The sequence below is a fragment of the Oryzias latipes genome, chromosome 17 (assembly GCF_053564925.1).
Source record: "Oryzias latipes strain Hd-rR chromosome 17, Olatipes_Hd-rR_3.1".
In the NCBI taxonomy this organism is placed as follows: domain Eukaryota; kingdom Metazoa; phylum Chordata; class Actinopteri; order Beloniformes; family Adrianichthyidae; genus Oryzias; species Oryzias latipes.
In genome coordinates, this window is record NC_136253.1 from 31,516,217 (window position 1) to 31,534,163 (window position 17,947).

The following is a 17,947-nucleotide window of genomic DNA, read 5'->3' on the forward strand; positions in this document are numbered from 1 at the left end:
ATGTTAGTTCAAATGTATTTGGTTCTGAGTCTCACAGTTTATCACCCAGCTAGTAGAATTACGAGGATCCGAGTTGTTGAGCTTTGATCAACATTTACCTTTTCTCTTGGAATCTTTGAGTCTCCAGTAATCAAACAAGCAATTTGTACTTTTTCTTAATCCACAAGATGCCATAATTTATTTTTTCCCCTTCTATTGAATTTTTCCAGAAAACATCTAGAGTTTTGTGTAATCCCACCAAATCTAAAACCAGTCAACAATCTTCTGCTAAAGGGGAGAGATCTTTATTGAAACAAGGTTTTTTTTTCTATTCCCAATTATTAAATACATGTCACATTTTTCTATGTTATTTTTCTTTGACCTTTCCAAATAAAGCCTAAAGTGATGCACAGTTGTTTCGTTTTCATATACTTTTGTTTGAATGGCGCTGAATTTTAAATCCTTCAATCCCTATAGGAATCCTGCACCAAAATCAGTCAGGTAGATTTTACTTTTCACAAGAGTGCAAAGGAAAATCAAAGATGTTGCAACTATGAAGAAACGTTTGTTTATTAAAAAAAGAGACCCTGTGTGTGTGCTGTTATTATGTTCAAAGTTCTACTGTGATCATGTGTTGATCTATTGTAAAAAGGTTCCCAGTGGTCTTTAAATTTTAATTATGTTTGAGGTTTTTTGGCAAAAAAATTTTAAAAACTGTAATTTTCTAGGACATAGTTTCTGCAGAGCAGCATAGTTTAGTACAAATTTGTCTCTGAGTTGTGGCACTGTTGGCACTGAGCAACCCCACCCCCCTTTCTCTTCCAGCCGCTGAGCGCTCCAAGCAGGGAGCTTGTGGTCTGCCCAGCGTATTTGCTACGTCACATATAAGCTCTATTTCAAATGACTTTTTTTTTTCGTCTACTCATGATTAACAGAGAAATACTCAGAAATAGGGGGTGTGACGATAACCGCATCACCGCACGTTTTTTTTTTTTTGAAAGTTCACTTTATGGTGCGTGATTGGAACTAAAACAAACACATTGAACGCATTCATCTTTGCTGATAATTTACTTTTTCTGCTAGTCCTGTGTTCAGACTTCAAGGGTTTCTGGGGGAAACCTTTCATTACTGTTCTCCATCTCTCCCTGCGCTGTCTCTCACTCCCTCTTGCGCTGCCTCTTTTAACACACGTGCGCGCGGTTTCAGCAACACATACACATCCTCATTCTACAACAGAAGTTTCGTTTCGCGAAGAAATACGACAAATTTACTGCGTTCAAATTATTAATTTCCATTGAATTCATTTCCATTACAAGCTACGTACGCTCTTGAGTGCGTGACTCTGCCGCCGGAAGATTTTGTGTTGGGGGGGGGGGGGGGGGGGGTTATTACTGTTCTCCTTCACTTCGTAACACCAATATATAATATTCTGAGAAGATGTCTGTACCAGAGAGCACAGGTGAAACTAGCGTGCAGCTCGAGAGAAGTCCGCTGCAGAAGAATCAACACGCACCCCCAACACACTTGTGTGCCCTCCTTCCTCCTACACACGCAGCGCGCTCACACATACACACAGTCATTCTACAACACCTATATAGTTAGTTCATTAGTTAGATAGTTAGATAGTTAGTAGTTAGTTGTCACTGTTATTTGTTAATAAAGAATAGTGCGTTGTAATTGTATTCATTTGCGACGCGGCTACCGGGGATTTTGGCAAGGGGGGGATAGCCGCGACACCGCCCCCCCTACTGGTTCATCACCGCGGTGATCAAAAATCCCACACCGTCACGCTCTACTCAGAAATGCAATTTTTAATTTAATTTTCTTTGCACGTCTCCTTCGTCACCAGAAAAGTGCCACACAAGCATGTTGAAAACACCCAAAACACATTTTTCATCAGAGTGAAGGTCTTTAACTCAGCCAAAGAAGTTCATCCTAAATGAATATCTGCTCTGCGGTAGGATTACTTGTCAATTTGACAAAATCTTAATCCAGTGCAGCTGTACAGTAAAACGTATTAAAGGAAAAGAGCATGAAAATGAGCCACTTTAGCTTTTGCAAGCAGTTTTTTTTTTCCCTCAAGGAGAAAAACAATTGTTCAGCTCTCCTTTTTTCCATGGTAAAACAGCACTGTCCAAAAATCTTGCTGTTATTATCTTTATGATTATTATTTTATTAACGTTAGTATCAGAGCCTGCAGACTATGCTGTAAACACAACAATGATACATTATGGCCTTGTGTTTTCATAAAGTTTTTGCAAACAAATACCTAATTACGCATTCTGCAGATCCACACGGAATTATCACTCATTTGGAGACCCATTTCTGGCCAATATCCACTCACTTTTAGCTCGACTGCAGACTCCAAAACTCCTGAGGGAAATATCTGCCTCTTAATCTGCTAAGTGCTGCATTATTAGCTACTCACTAAATTTGTCTGGTGTTTGATGGTGGGACGGTTCTTAGCAGATTCTTTTTTTGTGGTTTGGGAGCTGGAATAAGACTCTTTTACATTGTCAGTTTTTTTTTTTTTTCATTTTGTGATTTTTCAGAATTTATGGCATCTTCTTTGCATTCACACCAAATGTAGCTCATGCATGCACATTTATAGATGCAACCATAGCATTTGACAAATAATTAGACTTAGTTTTATCTTGATTAGTTCTTAACCCTATTGTAGTTATCCAACTTTGAGCAGTTTTCATAAAAAAGTTTTAAATCTAAATTATTCTGCAACTTTGGAACATTCTTTTTTATTTTTAGAAATGTATAGTATTTGACCTATAGTTTAAAATACAACTTTTCATGCCTTCTGTCCAGGTGTTTGTGCTGAATTGCTTTGGAAATTAGCCTTGGTCTTAATATACATTCTGTAGGCTTTGATGGGTTTCCCGCCTGTTTTGAAATTAGTCTTTTTTTTCCAACATTGGTTTCTATTTGTTTGTCATCCCGCTCGCAGCTTGTGTCTTGGTTTCAATAGAAAGCATCGATCTACAGCTTTTCTACTGGGAAAAAGGAACTGGTGCACTTGATTTTCCTGTTTTGTCTTGCATAATTGCTTTTTCAAGCTTCCCATGACTTGTAGAGACAGAGTCAGGGTTGTTATTTAAGAGTACATATCTCACAGAAATGTGGATCTTTTGAAGTTTTGTTTTTTTAACTTTGAATAATTTTAAATATAAGACCTGCATGACATTGCATTTTACATCCAGTCAAGTAATAGAAAAAGGAAAATTGAGTTTTTTGAGACATTTTTTTGGTTTAAAAAAGGTAGTCAGCCTAAAGCTTTACAAGCTGAATTTCTGCCTGCTAATTGAAGCCATCTACCAATATTTCCAAGGGTTTGCTCTGCTTGTTCTATTGTAATGCAAACAGAAGGGCCATGAGAGTGCAGAGGGAGTGGATTTGAACAATGATGAGAGCACACGCAATAAGACACAGGACAGCTGTCAGGGTGAGGGAGAGCTGAATTACAGATTAAGGACTGGTTTTACCAAAACTGAGCTCATGTGAAACAAACTGCAATTCAGATGACTGATCCCCGTCTACAGCAACTTACACAGAATCAGGTCAAAGAAATTCAGATTTTACTTTCCTATAATATATTTGAGCTATTTTTTTTTAAATTCTGCCAAGAAATCTTGAAAAAGTTCTGTATATGCTGCCTGGGATTTAGCTAAGCACAAAGTGTTTATGCAACCACCTAAATCCACTTGAAAATTTTGAAAGGACACATGTGCTTCACTTTAAAGAGCAGTCATCTAAAACCTAATGGGCTGTGAATGTTCTGCCTCATTCGGTCTATTAATTGTTGCTTGAAGGGCTAATGGTTGTTTCCTTACCAATGCATCGGCTGACAATAAATATGATTCATTCCTAACTTGGTTTTAACCTCTAAAATACTAGGAACATTAAAAAAATGGTTGCCCAGCAGAGTCTGGTCCTACTGTTGGATTTGTTTAAACATGTTTTGGGGGCATTTTTCTGATGATGGCGGATACATATAAGCATTTCTGAGTAATTCTTAATTCAAATGATGAATCCAAGCAGACAAAAAAAATGCTGTTTGAAAAAAAGATTGTATTTGTGTCGTTGAAAATACACTGGGTAAGTGTACAGCTGGATAGCTCAAATATTGCTCGCCATTTTTGCACAGGGAATGATAGGTTGGAGTTGTAAAGGTTTGTTAGCTGGCAGGAGGGCATGTAAACAGAAAACTCTCATTTATGGGTGGTCTCATCAATCGCTTTGCCCACAACTCAGAGGCGATTGAGAGGCGATCAACAAATTCTAGTAGCCACAGAATGACCACAAGGTTTACTTGCCTGCGAACTCTTTAAAACCCAGGGTTAATAATTGCAGCAAAGCTGAACACGTGTTTTTACACAATGAGGAAAAAGCCAAGCCAGACTGCTCTGCGTCTAAGCCAGCACACCTAACCTCTCAGTGCTCGAAAAACACAGAAAAGGCTTTTATTGGTGCAAAGCTTCTCCCTGCTGCCAAGTTTTCCTTGTGCTGTGGCTTAGCCCAAAAGCGGCGTAAAGGATGCATGCGTCTTTTTATTTTATTTTCAGCCTCCTGCCTCCGTTTGTTTCCTCCTCCAGTACATCATTCCTTTGGGTGTTTGTGTGGTGTCCCCTAGTTACTGGATGAGAGACCATGCAGCTCAGAGAGTTAAAAGCCTGCCCTGTCCCACTCATAGGAACAAGACCATCAATAATTCACCTTCATCGGGAAGCATTATCTAACAGCCTTATAAAATTTTAAAGATTGTGGGTGACAACATGGAACCATGAAGAAAGTGCTTCGTAAGAGAACACTACAGGTAGCAGCAATGCTGGAAACAGATATATGAAAGTGGAGCCTGCAGTGACTGGTTACCGATAAAAAAGACAGACACCTCTTTGAGGTAAAAGACGGCCTGCTCTTTGTTTCTGCACGCCGTCTGCGTGGCCGGAGGTGCAGACGTTTGCTCGGCTGTATTAGCGCCCAGGCTCATTCTCACTGACAATAAAATCTCTCTAAACCAAGATCAATTACTCCCAGCTCTGCTGTAATTAAAATGTCCTAACAAAGGTCTGAGGACAGAAACCGACCCATTGAAAATAAGATCAGTCAGATCCCGAGTGATATCCGCAAGAAACAAAAAGAAGGGGGGGCAACGAGCCCATAAAACAGCAGCGTCTACGCATGACTGTGTGGTTTAAACCAATTCTGCTTCATCCTGCAACAAGGTCAAGAAATGTTTTAGGTTAAAGCACAAGCGGCCACATGAAACCCAGATATGTTGCTGTTTTTAATCAGCGCAGAATAAAACACTCATTCATCTATACAATAAAAAAAAAAAACTCAGTTCATTACTGCAGCCACAGCTACTAAGGCATCAAATTATTTTTTTTTGTGATCTGATGCTTGACTATGCTCTATGGAAGAATGACAGAATGCTTATGAGTCTCCTAATTAAAACTCAGCAGTGGAGTGATTAGCAATCACAACTGCACTCTTCAAATATCAAGATCTGATTTGGTTGGCTGATCAACAACAAGGTTCCTTCTCTCTCTGCAACACACAGAGCACGCACTCCCTTTTTCGCCACACTAAAGATGCCTTTGAAGTGGCGGAAATCAGCACAACTCTGCAAGAAAAGGCCCAGCTGAGTTTCCACTTCTATGTTGGCTTTTTTACTTTTCCCTTTTTTTTATTCGTCTCTGCCAGAGTGCCATTTATGTTGCAACACTTTTCTTTGGTTTAATGCTGCCAGTGATCACTAAACAGATTATACACTGACACTGATGAACGCTTCACCGTTTCAGTTTCTGCAGGACGATTCATCATAGTATTACGCTAAAGTATAAAACATCAATAATATTACTTATGGCAACTACCAAAATGAAACCTGAAGGCTGCTCCCTTGTAGCACCGACAAGAGACTATCCCAGACATCAAGAGCGAGCAAGATGGCTGACTTTACTGACACACAGTGAAAGCACGCTCCATCCTGGGTAATAGATTCTTTTTGTACTGCGACTCCTCTTCCTCCTTATCCTCTGTGACAACGCCTGCCAGTCAAAGCCCAGGGAACATTCAAGGGCTTTTACAACATCTCCTCACCTTGAAAATAGATTGGCTTCATCACAAGGTACCGACTGACAACAAATAGACATCAAATGGCTATTAGGAATGGCAGCCCAATAGCCTGCAGATTACAGGTGTTCTTGTGTGTTTTTTTTCTGCATCTTCTTAATGCACACAACAGCTCTGCAAAACTGGCATTTGAAGCATTCTCTCTATACATAAAGACACAACAAGAACCAGATGCCGTGGGAGGTGACATTTAAGTGTTGCATGAGAGTGCTAAACGCAGAAGGGTTTTATGATTATTGGAAAGACTCTGCAGAAAACTAGGGTGAGTGAAGGGGGCCTCAATGTAGTGTTTAATTCAACCTTTAAAGCTGTTTTGCAAGTGGCAAAATGTGTCTGTGTCGTTCACATGGAAGCACTTAATAGAAAAAGCGAGGCTGTCCATCACGTGCAACAGCCCTGCAGATTACTCATTTAGACGATAAAAGATGAGTGCAGGCCTGTGCCAGTTCCTTTATTTTCAATTCATTGAGAAATAACAAGGTTACACTCAGACCAAGTGACCACTTTTACATATTTATATGATTCGAGGCGACCGTAACTGAGGAACCGCAGTAAAGCATCAGTTTTTAAATTAATTGCATAGTGCTATTTAGTGTTTTAAAGATGGAGGAAAGTCTGAAGACAGATGACTTGTCAGACGCAGCTAATGCCAACAGAAAACCTCTAGTCTCTACTCTATACACTTCCTGTGACCTGTGCTATGATGAGGCGAATAAAGAACACTATCTTCTGCATCCCCTGAGACAAGGCAGTGTCCTATATGCTAATATAAGCCAACGTTGGACAAGAAGCTTTGAGGGCGGCCCAGACAGCCCACAGGTCAGCGCTAATCTTCTGATATATGGAGCCTAAACACCCGGGACACATCCATCACACACGGCCGACGGCTCCCCGACTGGGAGAGATCCACACACTCCAAAGGGTTAACACACATCCCAAAGGGACCTCTGATGATCCATCACTCAAGAACTAGCCTTTTTTTTTTTCTAGTGGAGCAGCCCACGACACTGAGGGGGCAGCTTTCCTATCCGAGTGCACACATAGAGCCAGTGTGGCTGCTGGAGCCTGAGCTGAGAGCCTCTGTTGATCATTAAACATCCATTTTTAAACCAGTGGGGGAAAGTTAACCGTCATCTTAGACGCAGGAGGTTGTGCTAAGAGGGGGAATTTTTCTCCCTCAAAAGTGGTTTCTTGACAAAAAGGAACAAGCATCTGTTAACTGGGTTAACTGCCTTACAGCACACAATCGTTCGTTCCACTTGTCTAACTTAAAACACTGTAAATAGGCAAAGTGTGGCTTCCTTTACAGCATTGTAATGTCAGTGTAATGTCAAGACAATATTTTCACAAACTGGCCCTTTCTTTTGGTTTTCATTTTACCTGAAATTTTTAAGGTAAAGTTCATCTTCATCCTCTGTAAAATACCTGCAGCTGATTTAAAACTTTTTATCACTAGATTTTGAGTAGGAATCCATAAAATGTGACACAGATGTGTTCCTTTAATCCATAACAGTCAAAGGGGGATAATAAAATAAAAAATTGAAAAATCAGACGCCAACTTCAGCCTCGTCTGACTTTTAAGGTGCAACGGATAAAAACAAAACAATTCAAAAAAACAACATTACACATTAAATCACATTTGGAGTAAAGACCCTTGTTTTATGTCTGTTAAATGCAGTTTATTTTGTTTCAAGTTCAAAAGCTCTTCTTTCGTTTCCTCTGTGGCTTTTTTTTTGAAAAAAATAAATAAATAAATCTCTCCAAATATGATCATTTTTTTGTTAACTTTGCTAGTTTGGTGGTGTTATAGACTTAGCGGTTGACAAAGTTGCTTTAAAAGAGTGTGTTTGAAACACGTGATGGAGCGACTTCACACGTGTCTAGAATGAGTAGGATGTGGTGGAGAATCTAGCAGTTTTCCAAATAAATTCAACTTCCTTGAGAATCTAATTAAAAACAAGACGAAAAAAATGTAGTTCATGGTTTCTTCATACTGGTACCAATCCGTGACTCAGGGGTTGGAGACCACTGGTTTAAAAATAAAAAACCTCCTTTTGTTTTTTTTTTATTTGTTGTCTAAGCAACGAGAAATGAGTCGTTTCTTTCAAGAAACAGACAAACAAGTAAATAAAGTCAAATGTCAGGTTTTGTGTGCACCTTTCAGATGCAGCTGCTTCTCTGGACTCCAGACCATGCAGCAAGCAGGAGAAAATCCATCTTACAGAGAGCACTGATGCCAATTACTTCTCTGACAGCAGCCTCCACCGAGCAGAATGCTTGTACCTCTCCTCCTCAGCAGCTTTTTAGTAATTTGAACGACCGGGCTGAAGCTCAGCGCCGCAGCATGGTTTCCACTCCACCTTTACTTTTTTCTCGACTCGACAAACTTACCCCAGTTCCTCCTGCCTTATCCTCCTACACATACACAATGCGGGCAGCTTGTTCTCTGGGCTTTGTTAGAGCTGAGAAACAGAGGAAGCCTCTAACAGAAGGAGAGAATTACACACAAAAAAAAAAATCCCCTACCATCGCATCCAGTGTCTCTCATGTAAAATCAATCCGATTCCAGAGCCATCGATGATTACTCATCCCTTCCTGTAGCCCCCCCTCTCTCTGTCCATTTGTTTGTCCAACTTTCCACCACGAGTGAGTTGAAGAAATTGGACGAGACAGCAGTCAGACCTGCCTTGATAGAAGATGGCAGGTGACGTCTTGCTCTTTCTTTTTCTTTTTTTCCTTTCTCCACCTTCCTGCTCTTTGTGCTTCAAACTGGAAAGAGCCCTCCCGCTCCTACCGCTCTCTCCGGGGTTTTGTGATGTTATTTTGGCCAAACAAAGGAAGGAGAGGAAAGAGCGAGCTCCCCTTCTCCGGCCTGTTGGGGAGCAGTTGGCTCGCATTAGCGCCCAGAACCCACGACCATAAAGGGGCCCCTCCAGCACCTTTAATAGTATTTACCATCTCCGTGTAATAACATTTCCCTCTGTTGTAACCCATTCTGATCCTATTTTTAAAGGAGGATCACGTACGGTGGCAGGAACACGTCCTCTCCTCAATCTTTGGCGACATATCATTTATTTGTTAATTTGATCCTTTGAATTTGACCAAATGTGATAAATTCTGCAAAATGAGGGCAAAGAAAATAGGAATCTATCAAAATAAACAGTCTTTCTGCACTCTTACTCCAACAAACAACAGCTGCACAAAATTGGAAACAAATATTATCTCTGAGACAGGAAAACAATCAGACACCAATAGGCGCTCAGTGTCGCACAAAGCCTGAATGCTCCATGTCTTTACATCTTCACTCAATCAGTGTCAAATTAAACCATTCAGTTTTCAAGAAGGCACTTGAGAACAAATTCATTTTTGAGCATCTAAACTGCAGACTGCTGTGGCAAAAATTAGGAAACGCAGAAACAGATTTTCTGCAACTTATTAATCTTTTTTTTTTCACAATAATCCCTTTCTTTTCCATTCAACCTTTGATGACATTTTCTGCTCGTGCTGAGGAAAATGTTTTTGACGGAGAAAATGTTTTTAACATTGCCTCAGTCTAGAATCCCCCCCCCCCCCACCACCACCACCACCACCACCAAATGTGTAGCTTTTAGTGTTTAATTATGGCCAAACAAAAAAATCCCAAACCTAATCTGCTTCCAACACAAACACTTGGTCCTTGCACACGCACAGAACCGAGCGGCGTGTCCAGAAATCCTGTCAGGAACCTCCTCCTCCACCACCAGCGACACCAAAACCAGGAGCAGCAGAAGCCGCCGCAATGCCCCGCTTGGAGGAAATGGGGGGGGGGGGGTAGGGGGCTGGTAGCTCAAGTTCTCCCTATTGAAATGCAGACACTTTGATATGGAAATTGGCAGTTACAAAAAGCTGCTAGAATTCACACTAGTGTGCACTGAAACCATTTGCGCAATGTGAGATGAGATGGCACTTCCTCCCAGAAAGACAAATGCACCAAACCAGCATGTCTGGATGGGTGAGAGATGGGAGTCGAGGGTGGAGGAGTTGTTGGTTTAGGAAGGGGGGCAACCATTTGTCCCCACCAACCCCACCCTGTCCATTTTAAATTCCAACTGTTTCAAAAATTCTTAGAAGATAGGGCATCTCTTATTGGGCAGGAAAGAATCCTGTCAGCAGAAGAGGATACTTTTCAACCCAAGACTTTTAGCTTGGGCTCCCAAAATGGCCGGCACCTCAATCAGAAACTTATTCAGCACAATATGACTGAATATGTTTGGCGTCATGCGTTTTTTTCACTCTGTGTAGTTTTAAAAGGGGTCCATTCACTTTTTACGAAACAAATAAAAATTAGTTGGCGAACAAAAACAGCAAAAACTCTAAAGTAATCCAGAATTTTTGGAGTCTAATAAATCTAATATTTTTCCCACCAGGGGAGGATTTCACCTCCTCAAATTGTGTCTAACACTCCCCACTTTCCTGATTTTGGACAGACATTTTGTGTTATGTGTAAATTTTATTTATCTTGACACTAAAGTCCAGCAGTCGTGCTCTCCACTGATTTCTTACCGAGGTCTGCTATCTTTAAAAGGCTCACGGAAGACTGAAATATGGTTCCTCCAGCCCTTAAAAACTAAGTGTAAGTGTGTGTGTACATGCGTGCGTGTGTGTGTCCCATCATCACACATGGCTGGCTCAGGTCTGTGAATTATGCATGCCCTGTGAAATGATCTTATTTTACAGCAGCAAAATGGAGAAGTAAATGGAGACAGTAAGCATCCAACTGCTGAGCTCCATGGTGTCCCGGACTGGATGTCTGTGTGTGCCCCCTCCTGTTAACAGCCCTGTTTCTTTAAACTCCCCCTTCAATCTATTTTAAACCCTTAATTTTAAATTTAGTTACTGATTTGATGAATTAAAACTGTGTCCTTAAAAAAAATTGTTCCCATTAAATTAGGAAAAACCCTGCGTCCTTTTTACATTTAATTACATAGGAGCCAAACAACTTAATATAAGTTGAATTGTTGGTGATGATGCAGCCCCCACAAATAATTTCATTCTCCACGGGCTGTGTATTGATCTCATCAGTTTCCAACTGCTGGAGGAGCCCGTGGGCCCGTTTCGTGACATTTGCCTTATTCCATCTTGGGAGTGTAAATAAATGGTATTGATTGGACGAGCAATAACCCAGCATCTCCACTGAAAGACTCAAAACATGCGCTCCTGAAGGCTACTTACAGTGCTGTGCCAAAAAAAAAAAAAAACACCGATCCCGGCGTGGCGTGGAGTGGGATCCGATTTAGTTGCGCACCGGGAGGCCCCCCCACCAAAACCTCTTCTCAGTTTTAGAAAAGGAGCCGCCAGAAACCAGAGAAAGCCGTCCGGGGCTCTGCTGCATTCTCGACCGTCCTCACTGTGGACAGATGTTGCGGATCCACGAGGCAGGTATCTGCGCTTCCACAAGCGTCCGGGACCAGGCGGGTAGCTCCATGGCAGAAAGGATCTGTTCAAAAGTAACGATCGTTACTTCCCCTCCTTCTTCTCCTCCTCCTCCTCCGCCTCCTGTGCTGTGCGTGCACACAGACAGACTCCTTCCGACGGGAGCGCTATGGACAGCCTGCATGAAAAGGGAGCACTTCAAGGAGACGAGATGCGCCTCAGTCTGGCAACTCCGACTCGAGCGCGCCGGCTCTCTCCGAAAGTCTCCGACGGTCTGTGTCTCTGATGGAAGGGGGAGTGCGTGACTTTTTTTTTAGTCCGTCTGAGGGTGCGCTCCCGGTTCCTCCCTCCGCGTTTCATCCACACGCCGCGCAGACAGCCGGACTGGAAGCAAACAAGGCGAGGAGCGGCGGCGCACCGGTCCCCTGCTCTGCAGCAGCTGGCTGTGCATGGCGCCGCGCAAAAGCTGGCGCGGAGCGGAGCGCAGCCGCGGAACGGACCGGATTCTCATTAATTAGGCAGCTAATGCTGCTGCTTCAGATGTGACGCAGGTGTTACAGCCCAAACAGGCTGCGTTTTCTCCAGGTGATGTAAACAATCCACAAAGTGCTATTTTTAATCAGCTTTTCCCCTTGTTTAATCAGGGGAGGCAACAAAAAGTGCAAGGCTATTAATTAACAAAAATCCCCGCAACTCAAAGCAGTTCATGTAAATAAAATACTAATTTTAACCCCATTAAAATTCCAGGAGTGTGGGCAGAGGCTTTCACCTGGATGATCAGTAGGAATCAAAACAGCACATCAGCATAAAAATAACGAGGCTGAAGAAACACTTTTCAAACTGACCAAATCATTTTAGGCCTGGAAAGAAACAGCAACGTGACAATAATAGATAAAATAAATCAACAACAAGATAAAAAAAACTTTGGAAAAAATAAGTAAGTTTTAAAAGGGATCTTTTAAAAACTTCTACTATGTTCAGCAACAATTTCCTCTAAAAAAAAAACTGCTGGGAACAGTAACTTGCAGCACATCTGGCTGCATGGCCGATCTGTGGGTATTTGCTATGTAAAGTGACTGAAATTGCGTTTAGACTTCAAAGCTCTTCACTTAACCCCAATTTCTGAGAGAAACACATCTAACGGTGAACAAAAATGGCACCTAAACTGCTGGTACACTGACAGTGATGTTCCAGCGTCGCCTCAGAGCAGATGTTGAGCAAACATTCAGCTTTCATCCATATGTTCATGCGATGAAATCATGTCATTTCAGTGACTTCATTCATTCCTGTCAACACCAAAAAATCCAAAACAGCATTTTGGATCTCACAAAGTTCTTTTGAAACTTGGATCAGGTTTATACAACAAAAGTTGCATTTTTTTGTATCATATTGTACAAATCAAGGCTTCTATATGAGAATAAAAAAATATGTAACCTTTAAATCCGAAGGTGCAAAAAGGATCCATTTGGGGTGAAAATGTAAAATAAATTCACAGAATGTGTTTGAATTTATTTATCAGTACGCTGTACTGATGGATAAAATATGACAAACATAGTCATAAATATTTTTATAAAAATCAAGAATCCTGCAGAGCTGCAAGAGTTTTGTTGTTGTTTACTGCAAAAATATATGTATATATTTATATCAAAGACTTTAGCAGAGAAAGTGTGTCTCTAAAAACATTTGTGCAGCATTCCCTCATGCAGATGAGATCAAGAAGAGTGGCCTGTGTTGTGTGCTTTTCCAGTCTTGCTGATTTTATACTGTAAACAACTGAATTAAAGCCAGTGGTTGCTTGGAAAAGCTGGTTGTCTTCGGTTTGTCCAACTCTCTAAAACGCAACTCTTTTGCTAATTGGTCAGCTTTGATGTTAATCAGACTTTAAACATTTGTGGTTAAAGGGCTAAATCATGCAAACCCACTGGTATGTCTTTTAATTTCCCATGAACACACAAGACGCCATACATGCAGTTGGTAAAAAGTGAATTTTTACATGAAACAACCATTTCTGTTCTAAACAGTTATTTGTTGTTCTTGTTTTTTTGCCTCACAAGACTTCTGCGTAAAACAGAAACGAGTTTATTTTGCTGAAAGCTGTGATTTATTCAAACCAGACCAAAGTTTTAAATGACTAAAAGCCAAAACCAAACTAAAAAAAAACAAGCAAAAGTGGGCAGTGAGTATAAAGAAATAAAATGTAAAACACAACAAAGTCTGGAAACTACTGGTTTGGACAGGAAATAAATTGTCTCTCCTGGATGCTAGTTCTTTGAGGCAGTCCTCTATAATCCCACTCAGCCTGTTAAAACCAAACCACTCTGCTTCTAATCTTTTCTCTTTCCATGCAAACAAAAAAGGGAGAAAAGAAATCAACAAGAAAACAAATGAATAGTTTTGTGTTCAGAGGGAATTTTACAGGCCAAGCAAAGATGTGCTAAAAGCCTTTTTCATATTGAAAGATTTGCTTTTGAAATTGAGTCAAATTGAAGTAAAAAATGTGCAAAATCTAAAAAGTCTTGGATTAACCAGAAGAAGGAAATTTGAATTCTGACTTTAGACAGGAGAACAGAATAATGATCAGAATAGTGGTTTTTGAAATTTGAAATAAAAGTAAAAATAAGGAAAACAAATATCTGAGCTCATGTGTTATAATTGTAATTCATAATTCATGTAAGTCAGAGTTATGGTGAAAATTTTGAGGGTTTTAGGTTTTTAGGTTTACTTCAAAATTGAAATGTATTTAAAAAACTCAAAACCATAATTGAGTTTAGGTTACTCGTCATTAAGGTACTTTTTTTTTTATTATTAATTTTTAGTTAAGTGAGACCACAGAAAATAAACAACAACAAACAAACGACAATACACTGGAAAAACAGATCTGACAAACAAAGACAACTATCAATACACAAAAACAGGAGGTTAAAATAAATAGATAAATAAATAAAAAGGAAAAGTGTTTGTGTGTGTGTGTGTGTCATGTGAGGACAACAAGAGTGAATTCCATCCTCAAGCTTGAACTAACCATCATGCATTCTGCTAACTATACATATTTAGGGATACATTATTAAATATTCACATAGATAGATAGGAAAGGCTCGAGACATATAGAACTATGCATTCATTATATTCTTGATACAGTACTAGAAAAGTCAATAGCAGTAACCATCATGAAACCCACACTAGAAATAACCATCTTATCATTATTACAAATAATAATAATAATGATAATGAATACAAATACAAATATTGGTAGTAATTATCCATAACTATCAGGCGCCTGCAAATGAGGTGAATAGGGTTTTGTAGCATTAAGGTACATTTTTAAACTGAAAGAGATATCAGCACAAAGTGCAAAATGTGCCAAAACAGCCTTTTTCATGAAAGTTTTGGTTTTGAAATTGAAAACTCAGCAATGATGAATAATTTGGTATCATAAGATGTATTTGTCAATTTTTAAGCAAATAAATAAACAAGTATGTGTGCTGATGTGTTCTAAGTGAAATTCAAAATGTATTTAAATCAAAATTATGCAGGAAAAGTTTGTTTCCTTTTTAGATTTAATTAAAAAAAGAACAAAGAGAGAAAGAGAATGAAGGAGAAGGAAATGGGGTGAGATAACTGTCAATAAGAAATATAGTTATAAAGACGGACTGCAAAAATATAAATATAACATTTAGTTTTATGTTTGACACGTCTGTTTTGATACATTTATTTTGAATAAGAAATTTGTCTCGGTAACCAACTGTCAAAAACACGTCACAGGTTCACAGGAGCGATGGCTGAAATTTAGGCACGTATTCAAGTTTATTTATTAAACTAAAATGAAGCCACAATTTTCTAAGGTCCAGAGATGACCTTAAATGGTGACAAATGATAGAGCTTCCAATTCCGAACACAGAAATAAATAAAACAGCCCAATAGACCTAACATTAAGCAAGTCATTGATATTTTAAATCTTGCTGATGGCCGTTCTTGTGCGGCTAGAAAACAATGGGAAAACCTGGTAATCACAGGTAGATATATAAAGGTTTTTTTTCTATACCACATCTTCCCTATCTGTGCACTAAACACCATCTATTTATCACAGAACATTATCGAAGTTATTCCACAAATTTTGATCGTTCAATTTATTTTATTACGTGCTTTATGTCTGCCGAGTGCAGTTTATTATTCTGTATTGAGGGCTTGAGCCTGTGACCACGCCTTATCCCGCTCATTAACATTGTTCGTCACGATGTGACGTGTGAGATTCGGGTCTGCAACGACGAACGTCGCTCATTTCATCAAGTTTCCTCAATGTTTAGGATATGGATTTGGGGACCTAATTCAGCTTGTAGCTTTCAGGAAGCTGTGAAATCGATCCATAGTCATGAGAAAGTCTGCTAAGTCCAATGTACCTTGTTCCGAATCGAAATCAAAGTATAAGCTATCCTAGTCAGCACTGCGACGTGTATTTTAACACTGTAAATTTTCCAATGCGGAAACTAAGTTCTTTGATGGTGAAGTGAACATGCGCACCTTTTGCAGTACCTACCTTACCCCATAGAAATGTGGATTTAGACTTGAGACTGCAGAACGGAGTTGTGAGAAACCCAAAAACCCTAAACCAGACCAAAGTTCAGGTTTTCACTGTGAATTACACCATAAAGCTGAAAGCCCCACCTCCCACCCCACCCAAGAATTGGTTTAATTTGACATTAATACCAGGTATTAAAAATCTGAAAATATGAAGAGTGATGATCAATAATCAAAACAAAACACGTGTGCTATTGTCTTAATTGCAATTCATAACTTATTGAAGTCAGAATTCTGCAGAAAATGTTGTTTCCTTGTTTTTTTTATTGAATTCATAACACCAGAAAAAGGAATGTGGATTCTGACTTTAGACTGCTGCACATAAGCAACCCAAAAAACCTCCAACCCAGATCCAAGTTCAGGCTCTTGTCATGGAACCACTTCAGAGCTGAAAGCCCCCTAAGATTTCAGCACAAGAGGAAAAAAGATTTGCATTAAATTGTCATTTGCTAACAAATATATGTTTTTAATGACAAATGCAAGAACAACATTTTTGTGAGCACAAAATCTCCAGCTATTCAGACAGGATTTGTTGACTGTGCTGGCCTTGGGCCATAAGGACCAAAACAATAAATGTTTTTTCATCATAATGTTTGATTTATACACCAACCACAATCACACCATCATTAAAACCATTAGACCCCTGATGGGCCTGAGCAGAGCAGCACTGCAGGCCCCACCTTAGCTGTGTCCTTCGTACAGGTGGAGGCGCCTCAGCACAGCTGCTGCTTTATTTTAATTTTATTTTTTTTTGATATCCTGCCTGAGCTCTGTCATTTTCCCTCTAGATATCAAGTGAAGTTTGTGTTGTCATTTTCTCAACAATCGATGTGCTGGAAGGAAAAAAGATCTGCGCCGCTGGTTTATGATAACATTTCCCTCTAGTTTCTAAAGTTCAACCACATGCAGCTTTCTTTTGAACATGATATTATATAGTTAGTAGGAGATTTCACTCTTCCCAAACACTCCTTCCTATTTTTAGACTCTGTTTTGCAGAATTGTAATAAAAGAGCCGCCTCAGTGGTGAAAATTCAAGCAAGAGGTGTATTTACCCAAGAAAAGACAGTCTAAGGGCAAACACTTGATCGCCAAGTATTAATATTCTAAATGTCACTTATCTTCTACACAACAGCCAAAAAACATAGCCGGGTCAGTGGTCTCTGTTACATGTGGCTTCAATAAAAAAAATAAATAAAAAAAAAAAAAAGGAAAACACACCGCCCACCGGTCACGTGTAAAACGTGAATTTGGGTTAAATTAACCAGGTGGAAAGTGAGAGGCTGAAAGCAGAGTTGCATGAATTTTTAAAGCATAGTTTTTCCTAATAAAAAAAGATAGAGTCAAAGAAAAACAGATGTAATGATGCTGATCCTCTGGCACATTTTCTTATTTAGAGAAACAATGTTTATGTATGGCTTAATGCTGGAAGTGTAAACTCTCTATTTCATTTGAACTGACCCAGGAGAGCCTGTCTTGCTTGTGTTTTATTCATTGTGGTCAACACACTATATATGTAAATACACACAACCCGCCCTTGTCTCTGTTTTCTCTTCCTCTTTTTATTTTGTGAAGGCTGATGAAGTTGTCAGAAAATGCTTTGCTTAGCTTTTTTCCCACCGTGGCCTGTCATTCTCGTCTAAATTCAGGGTGCAGTTAAAACCCAGAGCAATATCACAAAAGGACCAAAAGCACGCCGCAGATAAGGTGCTGACTCATCTCGAGAGGGCAAATAAGTTTTTCCTGAAAACAGACCGGACGCTGTAAAATACACCTTTAGGGGCCATCATTTAAAGCTACCTCGATGTCATCAAAGCCCTCAAGGAGCACACGGCTTCTT

The 17,947-nt window shown here is 39.8% G+C and overlaps 1 protein-coding gene across 20 annotated transcripts in view; it reads right to left on the reverse strand.

Annotated features, from left to right (window-relative positions):
• The window catches only part of adgrl2b.1 (adhesion G protein-coupled receptor L2b, tandem duplicate 1), a 102,909-nt gene extending 90,923 nt beyond the window's left edge, over positions 1 to 11,986 (reverse strand). For 17 of the 20 annotated variants that reach the window (XM_023965755.2, XM_078934006.1, XM_078934004.1 and 14 more), the window contains exon 1: positions 11,335 to 11,986. The gene's annotated coding sequence lies outside the window, so the exon portion shown is untranslated. Of the gene's footprint in view, positions 1 to 8,649; positions 8,785 to 11,334 lie in introns of those variants that run through there. The other 3 variants (XM_078934010.1, XM_078934007.1, XM_078934003.1) reach the window with 3 other exon arrangements.
• Positions 11,987 to 17,947: the final 5,961 nt, after the last annotated feature.